The sequence below is a fragment of the Anopheles gambiae genome, chromosome 3 (assembly GCF_943734735.2).
Source record: "Anopheles gambiae chromosome 3, idAnoGambNW_F1_1, whole genome shotgun sequence".
NCBI classification, from domain to species: domain Eukaryota; kingdom Metazoa; phylum Arthropoda; class Insecta; order Diptera; family Culicidae; genus Anopheles; species Anopheles gambiae.
This window is the reverse complement of record NC_064602.1, coordinates 24,789,817-24,808,970: the sequence shown is the minus strand read 5'-3', so window position 1 is coordinate 24,808,970 and position 19,154 is coordinate 24,789,817.

Here is a 19,154-nt window from a genome sequence, read left to right as displayed (position 1 = left end):
AGGCTACGCTGCCATCTATATCATTAATAGTGTATACATAACACCACAACGTTTAAAGCAATCAAAGAAAACAATCGCACTTTAACTGATTATTAGTGAACGTGCATAGTCGCGCAATTGCATTTATGCATTCAATCGTTAAATGCATTATTTTATATTGATATCAGAAGCAGACCAAGCTGAATAATGTATGCGTAACTTACACTAATAATTAATGATTGCCGTTGTGTAACGTTATTAACAAATGTTCACAGCTGAGGACCTACTCCTTACACTGTACAAGTTGTAATAGCTTCAATAAGTTCCAAACACTTTTTGGTTTACTAAAGTTTCACCGTTTTCGGTGAAAGCTTTAACTTTTGGTCAAGCATCAACAATTTTATAAGGTACAATTAATATCTTATTGAAGGTATAACCCAACCTTTTCACTGTCTCCGCTTATCATCCTACATTAAACAAACCACGTCTTACACCCCCAGAACACCCAAATTGGGAAATAAGTCACTCAGACAAACGGTGACCATTTGTCGCTGGAATGATGATAACCCGGGCCCATCCGATTCCTGGCAACAATAGTGACCGAGCCAGCGGTAACAAAAAGGACACGCTCGCCATTGTAAGCGCGTTCGCGGTTCGTTACGAGTGAAATATACACAAACACCATCTTCACCGTGTTGCTAAAGGCCCCTCGAGCACATTTAGCACCGATTGCTGCTCAAGTACCTCATGGGAAAGTGAAAAATAAAATTTCCTCCACGCAGATCGCATCCACCCCCCCCCCCCCCTTCGACTGTAGTTCGTTCAGTCCGCTCTGAACACCAACCGTTTGACATACCAGCTGCCAAGAACAGACGGTTGCCGATCTCGTTGTTGCTAGTGGAAGCGAGCTGAACAAGCGCAAGCGACGAAGTCCAACATCATCACAAACACATCGTAATATCCGTTTCCCAAGAGAAGAAGCCAGTCGAAACGGCAACCATGAGAGCATATGAATGGGGGAAACAAAAAAAAAACCTTACAAATACATTCCTGGCCCCGGAACACCGAGGGTGACCGGCGTGCAATCCCCTCGAAGGATTTCAACATTCCAATCGAATTTATTTACTTCGTTAGAGCGGTGGCGGTGTCGAAACGTACTCACAAGCATCACGTTATGGTCCAGAATTGGGTTGGCGCAGAAGGTGGCCGTAGTACTTGGCGGTTGAATGTGTGATGCAAATGTCGTTCTTGGTGGTGTTGTAGTGAGCGCGAAAACTTTGCCACTTTTCAACCGCTTTCACCGCCAAACATTGATTGGTTCGTGGTAAATGTAGTGGAGCGCGAGGCATCCGTACGATGCCGTAAACAGCAAACAACGGGTTAACCAATGACATTGCTCTGAGGGTTACCTATTGTTTGCCTAGTTTCTGGTTTACGATCTCATAAGGTGCTGGATGACATCTATAGAAAAGATTCCGTTAGTGCGCAAGCATCAATTAAGGCTTAGGAAGGATTGTAGGTAATGCTGTTAAAATAACTAACTCATGTTTTTCTGTTTCTTTACCTTGGACCAGCTTGTTGAAATGCACTACCGTTCAATGTAAAAAAACACATAGAGAGTTTTGCTATAATTATTCTTAACACAAAACCAGGGTCGAACGAAATGGTACATAATGAAAATCAACACCTGTTTGAACTTGTAAAACCCTCCATTAGACCATGCTTACAAAATGAAATCGTTATGGTACTTACTCTCAATGCTCACCCTATTCTTCATCGCAATAATTAAATTATTTGAAATTCATCATGCCGCAAAGCCAATATTTATCAATCGCATTTTTGTTGCTCGGTTGTCGCTAGATACAAATTTAAACATGCCTCAAAATTACCACCACAAGCCCCTTTACCCGGACGCATTGCCTACAGTGGATCAATCGAGCACCCTGGAGACCCTATGCCTGGTTTGGCGAATCAATTAAAACTGTTTAATTAATCCAATGATGTCGCACGAACGCCGGATGTGCAAACTCAGTGGCTGTTAAACGTGCTTCATACATTCAATGTACCTTTTTATCACCATTCCCAGGTCATGTGCAGTTTTGACTTTAATCGCTTGACTGCTTTAAAAGTTTCTACTCTTAGTAAGTTAATAGCAATATAGAAAATTTGAAAAGACCTATAGCACACGCCACACGCCAGGCACTACTGTGGAACGAGATAAAAAAAACTTCGAAAACATGTTTATTTCTCTGACACGATTTACCAACGTTTGTCAATAATGAGTTTTTTTTATGTAAGCATTCTTTGAGAAAAATATTACTGATCGCAGTACTGGTCCTAACAAACCCAATCAATCGATATAAGTATGCTAAAAAGGATCAATATTTTCCTACGGAATAAATAGAAACACACAAATCGCATGAACTTGTAACGAAAGCACCCACGTCCTGTGCCCCATCGTTCGATTAATAGTTTCAAATATCGAAAGGAACGTAATAATTAGAACACACACGTGATACAAATTTCAAAACTGGAAAGTGTACACAACAGAATGTATACCAACAATCCGCAACTTCGTACAGAGTTTAACATACGTTTTTCAATACATTTTTCATTATATTTGGCAGCCTCGCACTACTCTCATTAACTTTCGTTAATTTGCAACTTAATTATTATTGAAGTATTGACAAAATGACGATGATATGTATTTGTTTTTAATTAAATCCATTTTTCCGTGACCTTAATTTATGTAAAGTTTGTTGCTTTTTATTGTATTAATTTATAACTGCAAGGTGTTTTTTCTAAAGAACTAGATTACTTGTCTATGACTGGGATAGTTCAGAACAAGGCAAAACACTTTTTATCTATTGTTAGCGGAATCAGCAGCACTTCTGTCGAAGCCACGAAAATTGCATTCTCCGATTAAGTCATTATCAAACAGCGCAGTGCCATTTTATCCCATGGTCATTGTCTGTTTTTTTTTTCTTCTTTTCGTTCCGTCAATACCGTCAAACGAGTTAAAAGAACCGGCAGGGATGGATGATTTTTCCAATGATACCATCGAACCGAACCTTTGGAATGTTTTAATTGAAAAAGTTGTCGCTTTGTTTTAATTCTTTTCCCTCGTTCCGGACCTATGTAGTACACCATGTTTTTGTCCTGGTTTATTGTTTCATTCCGCTCACTCGATCCACCGCTGTGACCATGCATGACGAAAGGAAAATGCTGTCTCGATTGAATGCTATCAGACGGCTTGAGGTCAGAAGCAAGAAAAAGTCATTTGAAAGAAAACGAATAAAAATTAATAAAGCGCTCGTCACAACACATACTTAGCTTATTAGTCATCATATTAAGTTATAAGATTTTTAATGGCTTAGTATAACAATTTATAGAACACTGGTTCTAGTGTTGACCCAAAGAATAACTCTTTTAACTCACATTTACTATGCAAACGGCAAAATCCATCAAAACAATTCATTCATTCTTATTCATGATAAAATGGTTTCCCGAATGAACAGAAGTCACATAAATGCATTAAGTTCATTTGCAAATGAATGAAGAAAGTCGAGTGATGATCATCCGAAAACCAAAACATTCCAAGTGAGAAGCATAAAACTCACACAGTCTCTCCGCTTCTTTCACAGCTCTCGGTGAGCTCCGTGGAGAGTGAGTGCCAAAGGAATGCGACCATAAACATAGAAACATAAAACATAGAATCAGTTGCACTGGAAACGTTCAGCAAGTTGGACGTGTTATCGTTCGTGCTACTATCGCCATGATTAGCGCGCTTTGTTTACGTTAACATAGCGAGTTCGTGTTGATTGGCCCTATCGATGAAAATATTTATTCGATTTCATTTCAAAGATTTTTTTTCTGTTTTAAAAAGCAACTCTTTATAGAAAATAAAAAAATAATTGTAAAAAGAGCAGGAAAAAATAGTAAACATAAAACCAGAGGCTCAATTAAAGTATCACCGTGTTGATTATTTCTAGCGCAAGCATAAATGATTCTATGAAAAATTGAACAGAACAAAACATGGGCCAAAAAGTCAGTTAGTGTGGCAAAGGTCAGCTACGTTGGAACAGATGATGTTGTCAAGTGACCGGCGCGGAAAGCAGCCGTAATGTGCTTGTAATGGAATCAGCCGGGATTAATCACATTAATCGTCCCGAGAATTGATGCAGTGCCACCGAGTTGGATTGCTTACAGTGCATTTACGGATATCAAAGGAAAGCATATCGTTATGGTAATATACGCTAGAGAGAGAGAGCGTGATGCTGTGGCTGAGCAAAGATCAAAGTAATCTCTCTCTTGGAATAATGTTGAGCAAGCCTGGGAAAGAGGGTTACCTGCCTGAGCACATGGGAAAATGTTTCTGATAAGTTTTGAACTAAACAAGCAAAATACCATGGAGGTTCTTTAGATTTGAATGGAACGTACAAGCATGAGATGTACGAACTGTATGATTTGCCGGCATCGTACAAAATCAGCTGAATCGTTAGTATGCATCAAGAACCAAACTGGGAAGAAATATGAACGCGCAAGTGTTTTGTTCTTCTCGTCGCGGGTTAAGGCACAATACTACATTACCTAGACCTATTTTATTGTTGGGCCGCTTAGACTCTTCCACACGTTTCATAAACAACTGCCCTATAGCCATGGTTAGGTGTAATAAATCCAAAAATAACAAATCATTTACTCGTCTCTAGCAAGCGCTTCTTCGGTAAGAGTGCTGTTAGAATTCACAAGGTTGTAATGCTACAGTTGGCTGTCAGTTGCATATGCACTCCTTTGTAGCTTCAACTCTATGTGTGCATTATAAACAAAGGATCCCATTATGTTTAGACATACGCGGACGCTTGCTGCTACTGGTTCTGGGTACGAGTTGGTTTTCCGAAAACCTTGGTACCATTGGCATAAAGGTGTGAACTTGTAAAGCGAACATAATAATTACGAAATGAAGATGTTATAAATAAACAAAAGGATTTGTACGAAGCCTTTTGTTAAAGCTAGTTGCATAGCTGACAGACACATACACACATATATGCACACACATAACGTTAAGCCAATTCGCTTTCAAAATTTGGGTCTTAACTCCAGTTTCGACAGTACTTTTTCCTGCATCTTGTCATCATTGGCGTAGTGCTTTTATACCAATTAAATTTTAAATTTTAAGAACAATGCTCTAAAAGAGCATATGGTGAATTATTAATTACTACATCAAATATTGCATTCCTAAGTAATGTTGTATACATAACATTTTCAATTATATTGGTTACATACTCTTTGTGAAATCTTTTGGCATTAAAATGTAACAAATCGTGTGATGATGAAGTTAATACTTATTTAAGAATGCTTTCATAAAATACTTCAACAAAAAAATTAAGAAGTCTTTGTAACATATTTCATTAAACCGCCAGAAAACTAAACTTATTTACTTGCACCGATAAGGCTAGTCGAAAAGATTGGCTTCCTGTCAACGTAGATGAAACATTCCGTAAAAGATTTAAAAATCTCGATACTTGCTCGGTACTTCCAGGCATAGAATTTGTATTGCAAACACTTAGAAAACACTAAGCATGGTTGTAAAAGTGAGATGTAGTATAGAATTTATTTACGCCCTTACCATTGTCCTTATTCAAATACGTGGCTTTTACATAGCATTGTAGCCCAAAATGTCTAGTCTGATTTTTTGCGGTCTTGTTAACCATTTCAAAAGACATGGAGTTTTAAGGTTGAAAAATCCCATACTCTCTTTGAAACCACCAGGTTTAACATTCCCAGTATTAGAACAGCATGCGCCGGTGTGGACAGTGGTGTATAAAAAAATGAAAGGTATGCACCACCACTATGAAATATATGGTTTGAATTCCGCATTTCAGCTTTGAACTAAGAGTAAGAGGAATATTCAGAAAACTAGTCTTTCGAACCTCGACAATGAGTATTACATAACATTTTAACTCAAGAATTGTTATAGGATTGTAGTCTTACTGATAAAACATGCCTACTGCACAATGTTAAAAGTTTCTACAATCATTGAATTTTGCAATGCGTGTAAGGTTGATGGCTGCAAATCTATTTAAAAAAAATCGGTGAGTAATATTAAATCCTTTTTATGCGCAATATCCGTAGGTATATTGTCCCAAAAGAAACAAGCATCTGGAAAGGGAAAAAAAACGAACAATGTTCGCGTCCGCCCTGAAAAGTGTTGACTGAAATGCTGCGGCATGCATTGCATTAGTGTTAATATGTTACCCTAGTCCACAGCCCAGCCTACAGCAATACAGCAATGCTATTCCAACGGACATTTGAATGAATGGTGAAAGGCCGTCATACCATCATGCAAAGAAATGAAAATAGGACACACCAACTGGTAGGAAATGCTTATGGTCCTAGCTTAAATCAGGAGTAGAATGTTATTTATTACACAGGTGCTTGGGAGCGGAAGTGTCACAGAAACACCTGCTTTAAAGTTCTTCGTTCGTTCATACAAGTTGGAAAACACGCTTGTATTTGAACGAAAAAAATATCAAATTTATTATTGAGTTTGCTGAGGCATTATTAGCTTTATTTGGAATCCACGCTGAATTCCAACTATAAGAAGAGTAATTAATAATCATGTAAACTATAACAAATGTTTCGGTTCTCTTATCTTTTACAGTTTGCTAGAAAACCATTGTGTACAGCGGACAAAAGAAACGCTAGACTATCCCATGCTATCGTTAGCAAAACTACAACAATAACAACTAAACCCTTTTAAATCTCTCCTACATCCCGGTAAGGAGCTATATCCCTGCAGCTATACCGATTAACACAATTGACCCCAGAGGTTATCACAGTTTTGTTTTCCCTAGGGACAGTTTTGGTAGCGGAGAGTTTAGTCGAGGGGGAGAGGTTCTAAAGCAAAAGTTGGAGTGATTTCTTCGTTGCACGGCTCTATGGGAAGAGCAATTGTATTATTTGTTGTTTTCAAGTTCTTCGGAAAGTTGATGCCATTTGTTTTGTATCGTTATCGAGTTTCGACAATAAACCATAAAACTATTAAAAAGTATTTTAATTCCCTTATTCACGGCCTCACCGTGGTCACTATCCGGGTGTGGGGAAAAGACAAGAATACGGGCAAAAGTTTTCGAAGCGTAACCATAGCAAATTCAATGTTCCAGGGAAACCCCTGTGCAAACTTTGTACCGTACCATGGTCAGGACAGTGTCTTAACCTTCTGGTCAGCCTTTGTGTTTGTAATGTCTGTTACCTTGTTCATCGCTCATTTTTGGCTTGCTTCCTGAATGGAATCACGCTTGGTAGGAATTGAAAAAAGTTATTTCTATATTTATGATGTTTGCTAAAGTGATTAATAATGCAAATCGTCCTGGTCCGCTAACAAATCGTGGCAAACTTAGGTGGACTCGCTTAGGTGGACTCGCAGAAAAGATAACAAAATGAAGGCGAAGCCTGAGTACATAATCAAATTGTAATAGAATTGTCCGTTCGGTTGTCGGTTCGGTTGTTTCAACAATTTTGCCGAAAATGGATAATAAGACAATAAAAAGCCATTGCAGACCTGATAATACAATTTACTGAAGTCTGAAGGTTAACCGCATTCACCAAAAAACAATAGCAAGATGACAAATATTCTTACAGTAATAATACAGGTTGTGTAAAGACACTTAACTGGTTAGGAATATCGCAAATAAAACACAAATGTACTTGATTAATGACAACAACAAAAATCGTCAAACATATTGACGGTGTATTTTTTCCAAACTTCAACTGGCTACAGACCACAAGTTTGTTCTATCGCTATGTTGCAATCTTTACGAGTGAGTCGAGCTTTCATAGATTGGATTGTTTTATTTAGGAATGTGGTTTGCTTTTTTCCCTTCTTGACTAGTCTGATGCTATCAGCTAACCCAGCCATGCTAGCAAGAGTGAATCGTGATCTGGTAGCTGGCACGTGAATAATTTTTCGACAGTCGATACCATCCACGAGTGTACCATGCGAGCGCTATCGATCGAAGCTGCATGCAAATTCCAAAACTCTGGCCCATTAGCAGATGAAGCTCCCTCTCCTAACCGAACATGACCGGGCACGGCATCAGGTAGGAAGGGAAGAAATATCTGTAGGGGTCACGTTCCAATAGGTTGGAGCAAAGTTTAATTCCGCAGTGCACATACCTTGTCAAGATTGTAGACTTTTCATGAATTTTGCCAGCACTTTGTTAAATCGGTCGATTGCCAAAATGTCAATCTGCTTGATGGTTCGTGAGAGTGTTGCGTTGCACGATAATTCATTATACTTTTGCCGATGCTTACGGATTTATGGTGTTAAGCTGGAGCACTTTATTTAACGTTATGGATGTTTAATATTAAACTGAAATTTTTGTATCAAAACTGTTATAAAACAGAAATTCACAGTTGTATAGCGTAGATAGTAAACTAGAATTAAGCAAATGTCTAATGAGTTCATAGATTCGAAATAAGGCTAATAGTCTATAGAATTAGTTTCATACCACAAAAGTAGCTTGCTTTAGCCTTGCCACGAAATAGGCTTACCCTGAAAGATATTGACGTGGTGTGCTCCATTTCGCTAATGCAAGCTAATCGTATGCCCTCAACTTACGATAGTAACCGATATAGGAATTCGAGACAGCTGGAACGATAGTAAGATGATGTGTATAGCATTGTAATTTGCGTGTTGAAGCAAATTAATTTTCCATTCATTTGTCCAAGTCCAAGAAGCGTCGTAGGTTGTTTTTGCGATGAGCCCATAGCCTTAGAATTTAGGACAAGAATTTGGTAGAGGAATGCAGCGAGCATAAATTATGTATCTGACTACAACTGTGCAATCGAAAACCACAACGCGAGCCTCCATTTTGTGGAATGTCAGGTTGACCGCACATTAAACAGCGTGTAATATACTCACCAAGCCTGAATTTGTACACGTGGTGTCTAGGTATTGTCTAACGGATGGTATATTCGATACCCTCTGGTGGTAAGGCTTTACTTTATAGAAATAGCTCTCTTATAGATCAGCTCAGTCAGTTCAGTGCTTCTGGCCAAAATCGCAGACATGTCGGCAAACTGCTCTTGACATTTTGAACATAATATAATTCTGCTCCTCGCAATTAATTCACTTATCGGTGAGTCTATTGCTTTACGCATTGATTTCAACGCCTAATCAACAGCAATATGTATAGTAATAAACAATATTTATATAAAATTTTGCGAAAAATTAATGAATTCTTATTTTCAAATCACACACCATAAACGTTCTAAATAGATACTGTCGTTGAATGAACACTACTGCATAGAACCTGCAACCGGATGTATCCATCAGAATATTAAGATGTATGGCAAGTTCTTCAACAAATTGTACCACAATCTAATCTCTTATAATTTATTCTTGCTTGCACAGCATCTTCATCTCAAATGCAAACGTCGGATGGTATAATACGATGCGCGGTATTGAAAAGCATTACCAGTGTTATGCTTAATGTCTTCCGAAATCTATCTGAAACAGTTCAACTGTTCTTAGAGGTGAATGCTCGAGCAATCTTTAACCTAATCTTTTCTTCAGTACAAAATTCAGTTTTTGTCACAGCAGACATCCACTCAAGTAAGTGAACGTTAGTGGAGGTATCTTCCATGCTTAGACTTTTCAAAGATCTTGGCCGTTTGGTGCGCTGTAGTGGTCATTCTGAATGCTGTGCTGGTGCCAAAGACTGGGCTACTTTTTTGGTGCACTTTTACTCGGTACGCTGTTTGCTATCGGTGTGCTACTATTTGTCGTTTGGTGCAAATGGTTTCTATTCAGCACAGTGGAAGAGTGCAAACCCAAAGAAACCTGCATGTGACTGTTGATCCCATTGTGATACAAATTATTCTTTAAGCATCTCTGATTTACACATGGGATGCACACGAAAGTGGGAAAGCAAATCCTTTCGTAGCAGTTTTCAACATTGGATGGACAAAGAAGCACCAACCGAGAGTATCTGCACGAATTATTTTGTGTTTGGTGTGAATGACAGTGCCATATGGAACAGTGCCAAATCGAAATCGATAACATGAGGGTTCATTTAACGTAACTGCGGTGAGGTTGCTATTGTGCTCTTAAAGGAGTTTGCAGTAGGGTCATGGCTTGATCATTGGCTTTAGTTGTCTGATGGAAACCATAATATATTGAACTCTTAAACTGAACTGGATTTAAGGCACGAAGGACAGATTAAAACATTTTGTGATGATAAAATTGGGAGGAGGTAAGCCTTTATTAACATATTTCATAATCAAAAATAGGGTCGCATAAAACTGATGCAAAATAAATTTTAAGAAACAAGATACATTCAACCATTAGTTACTTAATTTAAGTTAATAACGTCAAAAAAATACAAAAGCACACTAGACATTATTCTATCAAAATATGTAAACTTTCCTACAACGGTGACATTTTAATGTTATGATCTGGTTGTGAACTGAAATGGAAAAACGAAAAGACTAACTAAACTGCAAAATTAGTTATGAGTGGTTTTCATATTGAAAAACCGCCAAAAAGGCAACAAGTATCAGCTTTTATTTGAGAAAGACTTACTTACCGGAAGGCGACAACACAAATGATTACTTTCACTTTAGAGCGCTTGTCAGCGAAACTTTCTCATGAGGGAATCTACACTGACGACAAATCATTTAGATTTAACAGTGACGAAACTAGCATCTTATTTTCCCCAGCTCCTTTCAGCTACTGAAACATTGTTGACGTTGCAAACAATTCGTGTACCGCGTCTGAAACCACTGAAAAAACTGCAAGTAAAGGGCCTTATTGAGAACGGCTGAAGAAATTAGTCAAGCGTTTTAAATATCTTACAAGGGAGTTTTTGTTGACGTAACAAATTAATTTTTCCAAATGGTGTAGTTTGGTGCTGCACAGGTAAGAAATATGCTCGACTGCATCTCCATTGTCGGGGTGTTTGTCTGGCTTGCATGTCAGTAAGAAACGCTGCTGAAAGGAAATTATTTCCACTTAAAACTTTTTTTTTACTGCTAATTCTATAGCTGTATACACGGATGGTTCGTAAAATTAAGCAATAAAAGTCACTTTGGAATGTAGATTTGCGCTTTCATAAAACAGGTACGACTTAATTAAAAAAAAATCGCTTTATGAGCGCACAATGATGGCGAGAGTAGAGAGAAAAATGATTTTCAATTCAAGTGTACTGCCTTCCAAGCCAGTCTGGAATTAAAATAGAGTATTTTTTAATTTCCATTTTTTTCATTCCTAAAGAATGCTCCGTTTCAGGCGTACGACTGCTCTCAATCCAACTACATGTAAGATTGGATTGAATGTCTATAACTGTTATTGGACAAAGGAAATGCGTTTCTCTCTTCGGATAATTTTACTTTAGGATAAATACTGGGATACAAAGCACGGATGATTGTTACAAAGCTTGTTTGATATTTTTGTTGTTGTTGATCAAAGAAACATAACAATGGATGGAACCATGGTTATTTATTTTTGCATAAACAAGCTGAAACAAAACAATTGTGCCTAAGAATCCAGTTTTTTCTCTTAAGTCAATCTACGAACGAACTCTTTGACAGGATTTCTTTGACATTTGATGTCGCAAAACCCGCCTGCGAAGTGTTACTCTTGACTCAATTGATGCCTTCGGGTTGGCTGTTTTGTTGCTGCCACTTACGGGTTACGAGCATCTTAAGCTTCATGAATATTTTATCATGTCAGAGCAAACGACAAGAGCAAAGCTGTGTTGATTCTATCGAGTGGCATGTCGATCGTAGTAAAATAGCAGACCGGAAGTAAGATGATACCGCCACAGCAAGCTGCTGGCGATTTGGATAAGAATGGTTTGAATCGTTGATCGGAGGAAGCGGCAAAGCAAGTGGCTTCCAGCGTCGAGTTTATGGGATTTTTAATCCTTTTAAGACGACCATACCGAGCAAGCGTTGGGTACGCTATGTTTTATTCAGCGTTGCGAATGGTGCGATAAATTTTGCCGGCTGGACGATGGCGTTGAGCAGAGTGCCAAGATTTCGGATGCATTGTTTGCATGCGTGTATGTGTTTATGATAAATTTGAGTATTAAAGGAAAAGAATTAACTTTTGTTCGGTAAGCATTTCGATTAATTTCAAAATCTAAACAAAAAAAGCTTCCCAAACTAACTTAGCTTTACAGCAAGGCTATCAGGAAATGATGACTCAAACAACACTGGTTTAGGAGTACTTGGAGTGGCAACGTATTAAATACTACGGCTGGTAAAACTCACAGCAAAGCTTTAAGTTTGACAGCCTCGGTTGTTTTCACTTGGAGGTACAATAGGTATGAAGGAGCGGTTAAGAAGCATTAAATAACACAAGTGCGTTAAGAGGCTTTAAAAGTATGCATCACTTGTTGAATGGTGGGTGAGTCAGCTCATAAAACAGAGGAACCATTTCGAGGAAATGAGCTACAGCGAAATGTTATAAAAATGAAATGAAAAATGAAAATAACCTTCCGCAAATAATGCAGCCTGCTTTACGCCTAAAGATGCATAATAAATTTAAGCAGACACAACAAGGAAGTCACTAAGATAGAAATATTAAAGCAATAAAACTGTGTTCGCTGGTGAGTAAACAACATCTCGTTTTTACAAACAATGGTCTTAATTTTGGATGCCAGACTTACCACTTCTAATTAGACATTAACTTTTCATCCAAAGAAAATTACCTGATTTGACCTTAATTAAAGGTAGAGTGTTATTGTTCTTGGAACAAAATATAGTATCCATAGTTATGCTAACCGTTATTCAAGGATGTACACTTCGTGAACAAAACCTTTTAACTAAACAATGCAAATAAACCGGTACTTCCGTTTTTAAAATAAATTGTAAAAAAATGTCTGGTTATCCGAATGATCAACATTTCAACACTACATCAACACTACATTTCATTTGTAAAATGTCAACATATATTCCTGTTGTTTTTAGAATGAATGTGTGAATTTCAAATATACATTAAATATTAATTCAATATATTCAATCATGATAATGTTAAGATCCCAAGCAGAAGGAATTTCGCACCTCGGCACTTTTTTTAAAATAATTGTGTTTACTCGTACCAATCCAATGGATCGTACCAATCGTACCAATTTAATGGATGTTGAGACTTAAATTGGGTGTTTAAACGCTTGTCCTAAACCAACATGATTGCAGTTGAACTGCAAAAAATATAGGGTACAATTACAAACGAATATCGTGAATCAAACAAAAAGGACACCAAAATTTAAACGATTTCCTCAGCAAATCATTGAACGAGGAAACAAATTAAACAGCTATATTCATAGTGATAGTAAGCTTTCTTTAAAGACATTACGGTTAGTGATTATAATTTTAAAAAAGTAAACAATATGTCAAGGAACATTATTTTATCCCATAAGGCAATAAACATAATCCGATAAGTTAAATACTACCTGAAAATTGTGTTGTATTCCTCGTTTTATTTCTTATGTAACTCGTTCTATTCATTATTCAATCATGAGACTGTCTTTCATATCCCTGATGTGAGGTATGAAAGATGAATAGAGTGAAATATACATTGCCTCAAGTGCAGCAAATGGTCCTTGAGGAGGCTTAAGTTGCTGCTACACCTGTGTTTCACTCTGCTGAAGAGAGTATTTTAAGAAAGTAAAGGTAAAAATCTGTCCCATCGGAATGAATGCACATCTACACACATAGCAAATCAATGCAGCAATTCATTTCCCAGTGGAATGTTTTGGATACTCTTATGTCCAAAGCTTGACCATGCTGTTTCACGTCTTCTTGGCGTATTCCTACCCGCGTCATGATCTACGATGAACAGCTGTTCAATGTGGTGTAAGTGTTTTCACCAAAAAAAACTAAAATGTCTTTGCCGTACAGATGAAGCTCGTATATCGAGGTCAATCATGAGTCGTCTCCATATGTCTCTACCATTTCTGTACGCAAAAGGAACCATACAATGAATAAGTACGGTTCTGATGGATGGATCGAGCAATCGATAGAAGCTTTCCGTAGTAGTTCTTCAGCATCATCAATATCACTCAATCGAGCAGAGCCACCTTCAACGTCAGATTACATCGACATCAGAGATTTAGATAGAAAAGAAAATCGTAACACTGAATCCTTTCTCGACAACATCAAGTTCCCTCACATTTCAAATACGTTATTGGAATTACATGTTGAGTTTTCCAGCTTGTTATGTGTATTATCCTTACATGTTTGATATTGGTCGTAGTAGATTGACTGTTACATGTTTTCTGTGAGATAATGCCTTTTAGACTAGTATGTTTCTTTTTTATATTTGTATGAATGTTAATATCGAAAGAGTTACAATAAATTAATCGAGTAGTATCATTACTTCTATAAAATATTTCTTGGACCATGTATACACAACATCTTGTCTGAAAAACAAATAAAGTTTTGTGAAGGAACAACCACTGCTAAATATGTTGTGAAAAAATCCTTTAGTTAATAATATGGCTGATCATTCTATTTTGTTCAAAAACTAAAACAACATATGTACAAATATACATACATTGAATAATAAGTTACTTGCTGCTTTTCTATCGCATGCATTTAACCAATTGAATTTCTTAAAAAAATGACGTTAAAAATGGTTCGAAGCGTAGAAAAAACGTTTGTGTTTGCGCACGCTATACTTTGAGCTAATTTCAGATAGAATGTTTGCTAATCTCACATTCATGCTCTGGTTCACTAATTTGGGATAACTATTCATTCCTCTCCGTGTGCTGTTGATCTCGTATGATGTATGAGTCCTCGAGGAAGGCTTAATCAAACAAACGTAATGGAGCGGAATGTTAGGAGCATATAGTGGACCACTCATGGTTGTGAAAACCAGCATTAAAAGCAGACTATTTTTTCTTGAGTTTCATTGCTCTGTCGAGGTAAGCGAGTGCACTACTCTATTCATTATCGTCCTTTTAGACTGCCCACAATTTAGGCGAATTATTTTTTGTTACATTTTCTCATTTGTACTTCTTAGTTGTACTATTGTACTATACTTGGTTTTATGATGACAGGATGAAAATCGCGCCAAATTCAGCAATACCACAACATTTGGGGGTTGCTTTGTATTTGCTCCAAAAACGCGACAAAGTGATTTCTTTCGCTTGCACCTTTGAACAAAAAGCATACAAAAAATGTCAATAAAGCTAGTTAATCTGTTTTATTAGTGCAACATTGAAGCTAACTGCAACATATGAATATAGACTAGTTGATAACTATTTTATTAAATTAAACTCACAGAAAAATATCGCCATAAATGGACGTTACAATATTACGGATCAGTTACCGTGACACGAGAAAACCAAACAGAGACGTTCCATGTAATAAGTCTATCGTATTTTTATTTTAAATTGTGAATCAAGTTGATGTCAATGGCAGAAAATGAATCCTAACATGACGGAAGTTCATTTCTCTGAATTACTTATACTCCGAAATATAACCATTTGATTTTCAAACGCGCAGCAAGACAGGTTGAATTTCAATTTCCGCTTGCTGATTCATATATGTTACGATTAAACATGTTTTATTTTTATAATTACACCACATTATAAGCAGGTGGTTCGCAATTCGAAACGGCACGAGATTCGAACGTAGCTGGAAACAGGTGTATCATGTAATTGTTGATAATGTGTGATAGAAAAAAAAACTGCGATTTTATCATTTTCATGTTTGATCATTTTACATGGTTGAGTTACAATTTTTCACTTGTAAAATCAACGTATTAATGGTACTCGCAGTAAAAACACAGTTCACTAGGAAACTTTATTGGGCTAATTTCGCTGTCCGATCCGTTTTTCTAATCCTTTTGTTGATCCCTGGGGCTGATTAAAATGAAATTCCCTTCAAACAATCGATCAAAAGCAATGAATCCATGTTGATGGTTCAAACTGAAGGGAATATTATATAACTCATCGGATGCAGTAAAAAGCACTAAGCGTTTTGTGCAAAGCAATAAATTACACGCACAGAAAAAGTTCCACATTGCTTTGGTGGAATAATATCTTAATAATATCTTATAATAATAATAATATTTTTTATCATCTTTCGGTTTCTATTATTATAATGCCTTCATCAGTGCTGGCTAAACGCATCGAGAACATTTTACTATCACCAAATAGCCTACATGAAACACTTTTCTCTCAAAGGAAAAGTATGCATAGGACGCGTTGGCAGAGTCATAAATTTTAAACACATTCATTTAACGGCATTATTTTCCTCTATACTGCTTATTTTGCCAATGATCTGCTGGGTAGATGAAAGTGCGTTCCGTTCAAGCGTTAGAGCCATGCAGACTCCCATCGTATAGCGACAAACAATGTAGGCTGGCGTGGAAATGCCATAACCGAATTACGAGATAGGATAAAGGATTAAATAGTGCCACTCGAAGGGTACATCCTACCAAACAAGCAGTATACAGCAGTGGGCATTTTGACATTTTGGTACTGCCCACATCGAATTTCTGTAGAGAAATGTATAGAACAACTAGGGAAAACTGTGCGAAACGTCCCATTCACATTGCATTCCGTGGGCATGAAATATGATGCAAACAAATGTGAATGTGGGTATGAAATATGTCGAAAACTATGCAAAAGATTGCAAAGGATGCACTTGCAATGAGATTGGCTATTCCGCGCGTTGATCATGAATGTGAGTGATGTATGGGCTCAATTGCTGAAAACCATCATCAATCATCCGTGTGGATGAAATGTTGATTTTCTAACCAAAATGTGTTCAAAGCGCTGAGAGAAAGCCTTTCAGCCAGAACCTCCTTGCTGAACGTGAGTATAAATTGGGAATGTGGTAGTAGTACCAATATTCTGTTCAATGACATTTTCTAAAAACTCATCAAATCAATTATAACTTAATTAAGTAATTTGTTTTGACTAAAGAAACTTCTATCGGATATTGTTCGTATACCAAAACCTGTAAGCGAAAATATGTTATTACCACAACTGAAAATGGTTTTAAATTGAAGTATATTGTCAGTATATAATCACAAATAAATTTGAAAATAATCGAAAGCATCCTATTGCAAGCATTAAAATCAGTTAATTTAAAAATCACTCGTCGCGTGAAATGAATAATTAAATCGAAAGCAACATGTGAATATGTAACTTAAAGATAGGTCCATCACTCTGTTTCTATCTATAGTTTTATATAATTTATGAAAAATTATCTATCATTTTTATTTTGAGTTGTATAATAACTAACTTTGTGTGGTAGCTCGTACCCAATTATGAACAGAGCAATCGTAATAACTTTTCAACGGTAGCTGCATTGCGAGTATTCTTGCAACTCAAGAAGTTTACGCTCTTACTCAAATTTGATGGAGAAAGTTCAACGCAGCTTTTCTTTCAGCATCATTCCGCAAAGTTGGTAAAGGAGCATCTTCAGTTGGGCTAAGAAACAAACGGCAAACGCTCAACAGAATTATTGCTGTTGGTTGATTTCAACTCTACCTTACGGTAAGGCAATGCATAAAAATAAAACTTCTGAACCGTTCTTGTTAGCGATCATCGAGAACTTACGTTACGATGATTTGATATCAGTAAATTATTTCCTTAGTTTATACAAATAATGTAAGCCAAACGAGATGTTTTGTTAAGCTCATTTTTGGTACAACATTTTACCATGGTAAGACCGACTTCAGTATCACTTCCTTTGGTATATTTGTAGTACTTTAAACTTGGTGCAGGTAGGGAGCTCCTGTTGACTTGTACATAATTTATTCAGACGCCATTTTTCAGTTTTCAACCCGAGTGAAAACCAGTGACGAAATAGGTTCGTCTACAAAGCCAAACACCGCGTCCAACGTCGTTTGTCGATCCTTTCAAACCATATTCCCACGACTATAAATGTATTTGAGATATTGCGTACTACCTGCTTACTAATGCATGAGACTGGCGAAGGTGCGATATGCGGAAAACTCGGGAACGAAATTGCATCTGCTTCCAAACCACCTGCGTTTCAGTGAATTGTTAATGTAGGGTCATTTTTCCGCTGAAGCGTGGTTTAACAAGTATATTGGATTTTTTTTATTTAATATTTACTTCCAACACAATAGGTAAAATTATTTTACGTTCATCATCAATCTTGGGCGAACTAAAATATGTTAGGCTTCTTACATAATGTTTCATCATTTTTGGAGATATAGAAGTTTTTTTATGTGATGTCTCGCTTAGCAAAAATACATATAAACAAATAAACCAAACCTAACTTGACAGTATCTGTCGCTTGGTTTTGAGAATAAATTTCATGTATTTACAATAAGACTAAATGCTGAACAGCATGATATAAGGCTACGTTTAATACTGCATTTATTGCACAAAATTATTCATCCGATCCACAGCTAATTTACTTGTAAACTTCAGCATCCAGCCTATGTGCAAGTACTTGCTCTCATCACAGAAAAGATCATCGGATAACTTTATGAAGACGCTAATGTCAGCCTAATCGGTGATTAATGGACCATACCCCCGCGAAGGCAGTGAACGTGAAGTTACGATATCTGTTTTCTATTGTCAGTCAAGCGTATCCCGGCACTTGTACCAGCTCTTATCTTTATTCTCCCTCCCCGATTGAACCTTCTCCCGTCAGCCGCAGACACGCACTTTCCCTGCAAAAGCTGAAGTGTTCGCTCAAACATCCTGACAAGGCAGATTTCGCACACGATGTGCTCTTTCTGCCAAAGACTGAGAACATTTATAATCATCTAAAAGTCTGTTCTCGGCGTCAACTGTAACACCCCTTTTTGACCAACCAAATGGACACTTAAGGACTAGGATTTACGATGGCGTTATTTTACAACGTTTAGTACAGAAACCAGTTTAAACGTGAATTTATTATTAGTTTCCGTTTCCCCATGTGAATGGACTGCTTACACACCACAAAGTGATAGATAAGGTAAAATTTTGTTTGTTATATCACCATGCTTTTGAATTAAAACATATGGTTCATGAAAGTAAGCATAAAGAAAGAATTCTGTGAAATCATTTAAAACCTAATAAACATTGCAATTCCATTAATTCTCCAGATGACAAAAATATTCGAAAAAAGCATTAACTTCGGTTAATACAAAGGATGATTATTGATGACCACATTGGCCTCAAGCCAAACTCAAGTGG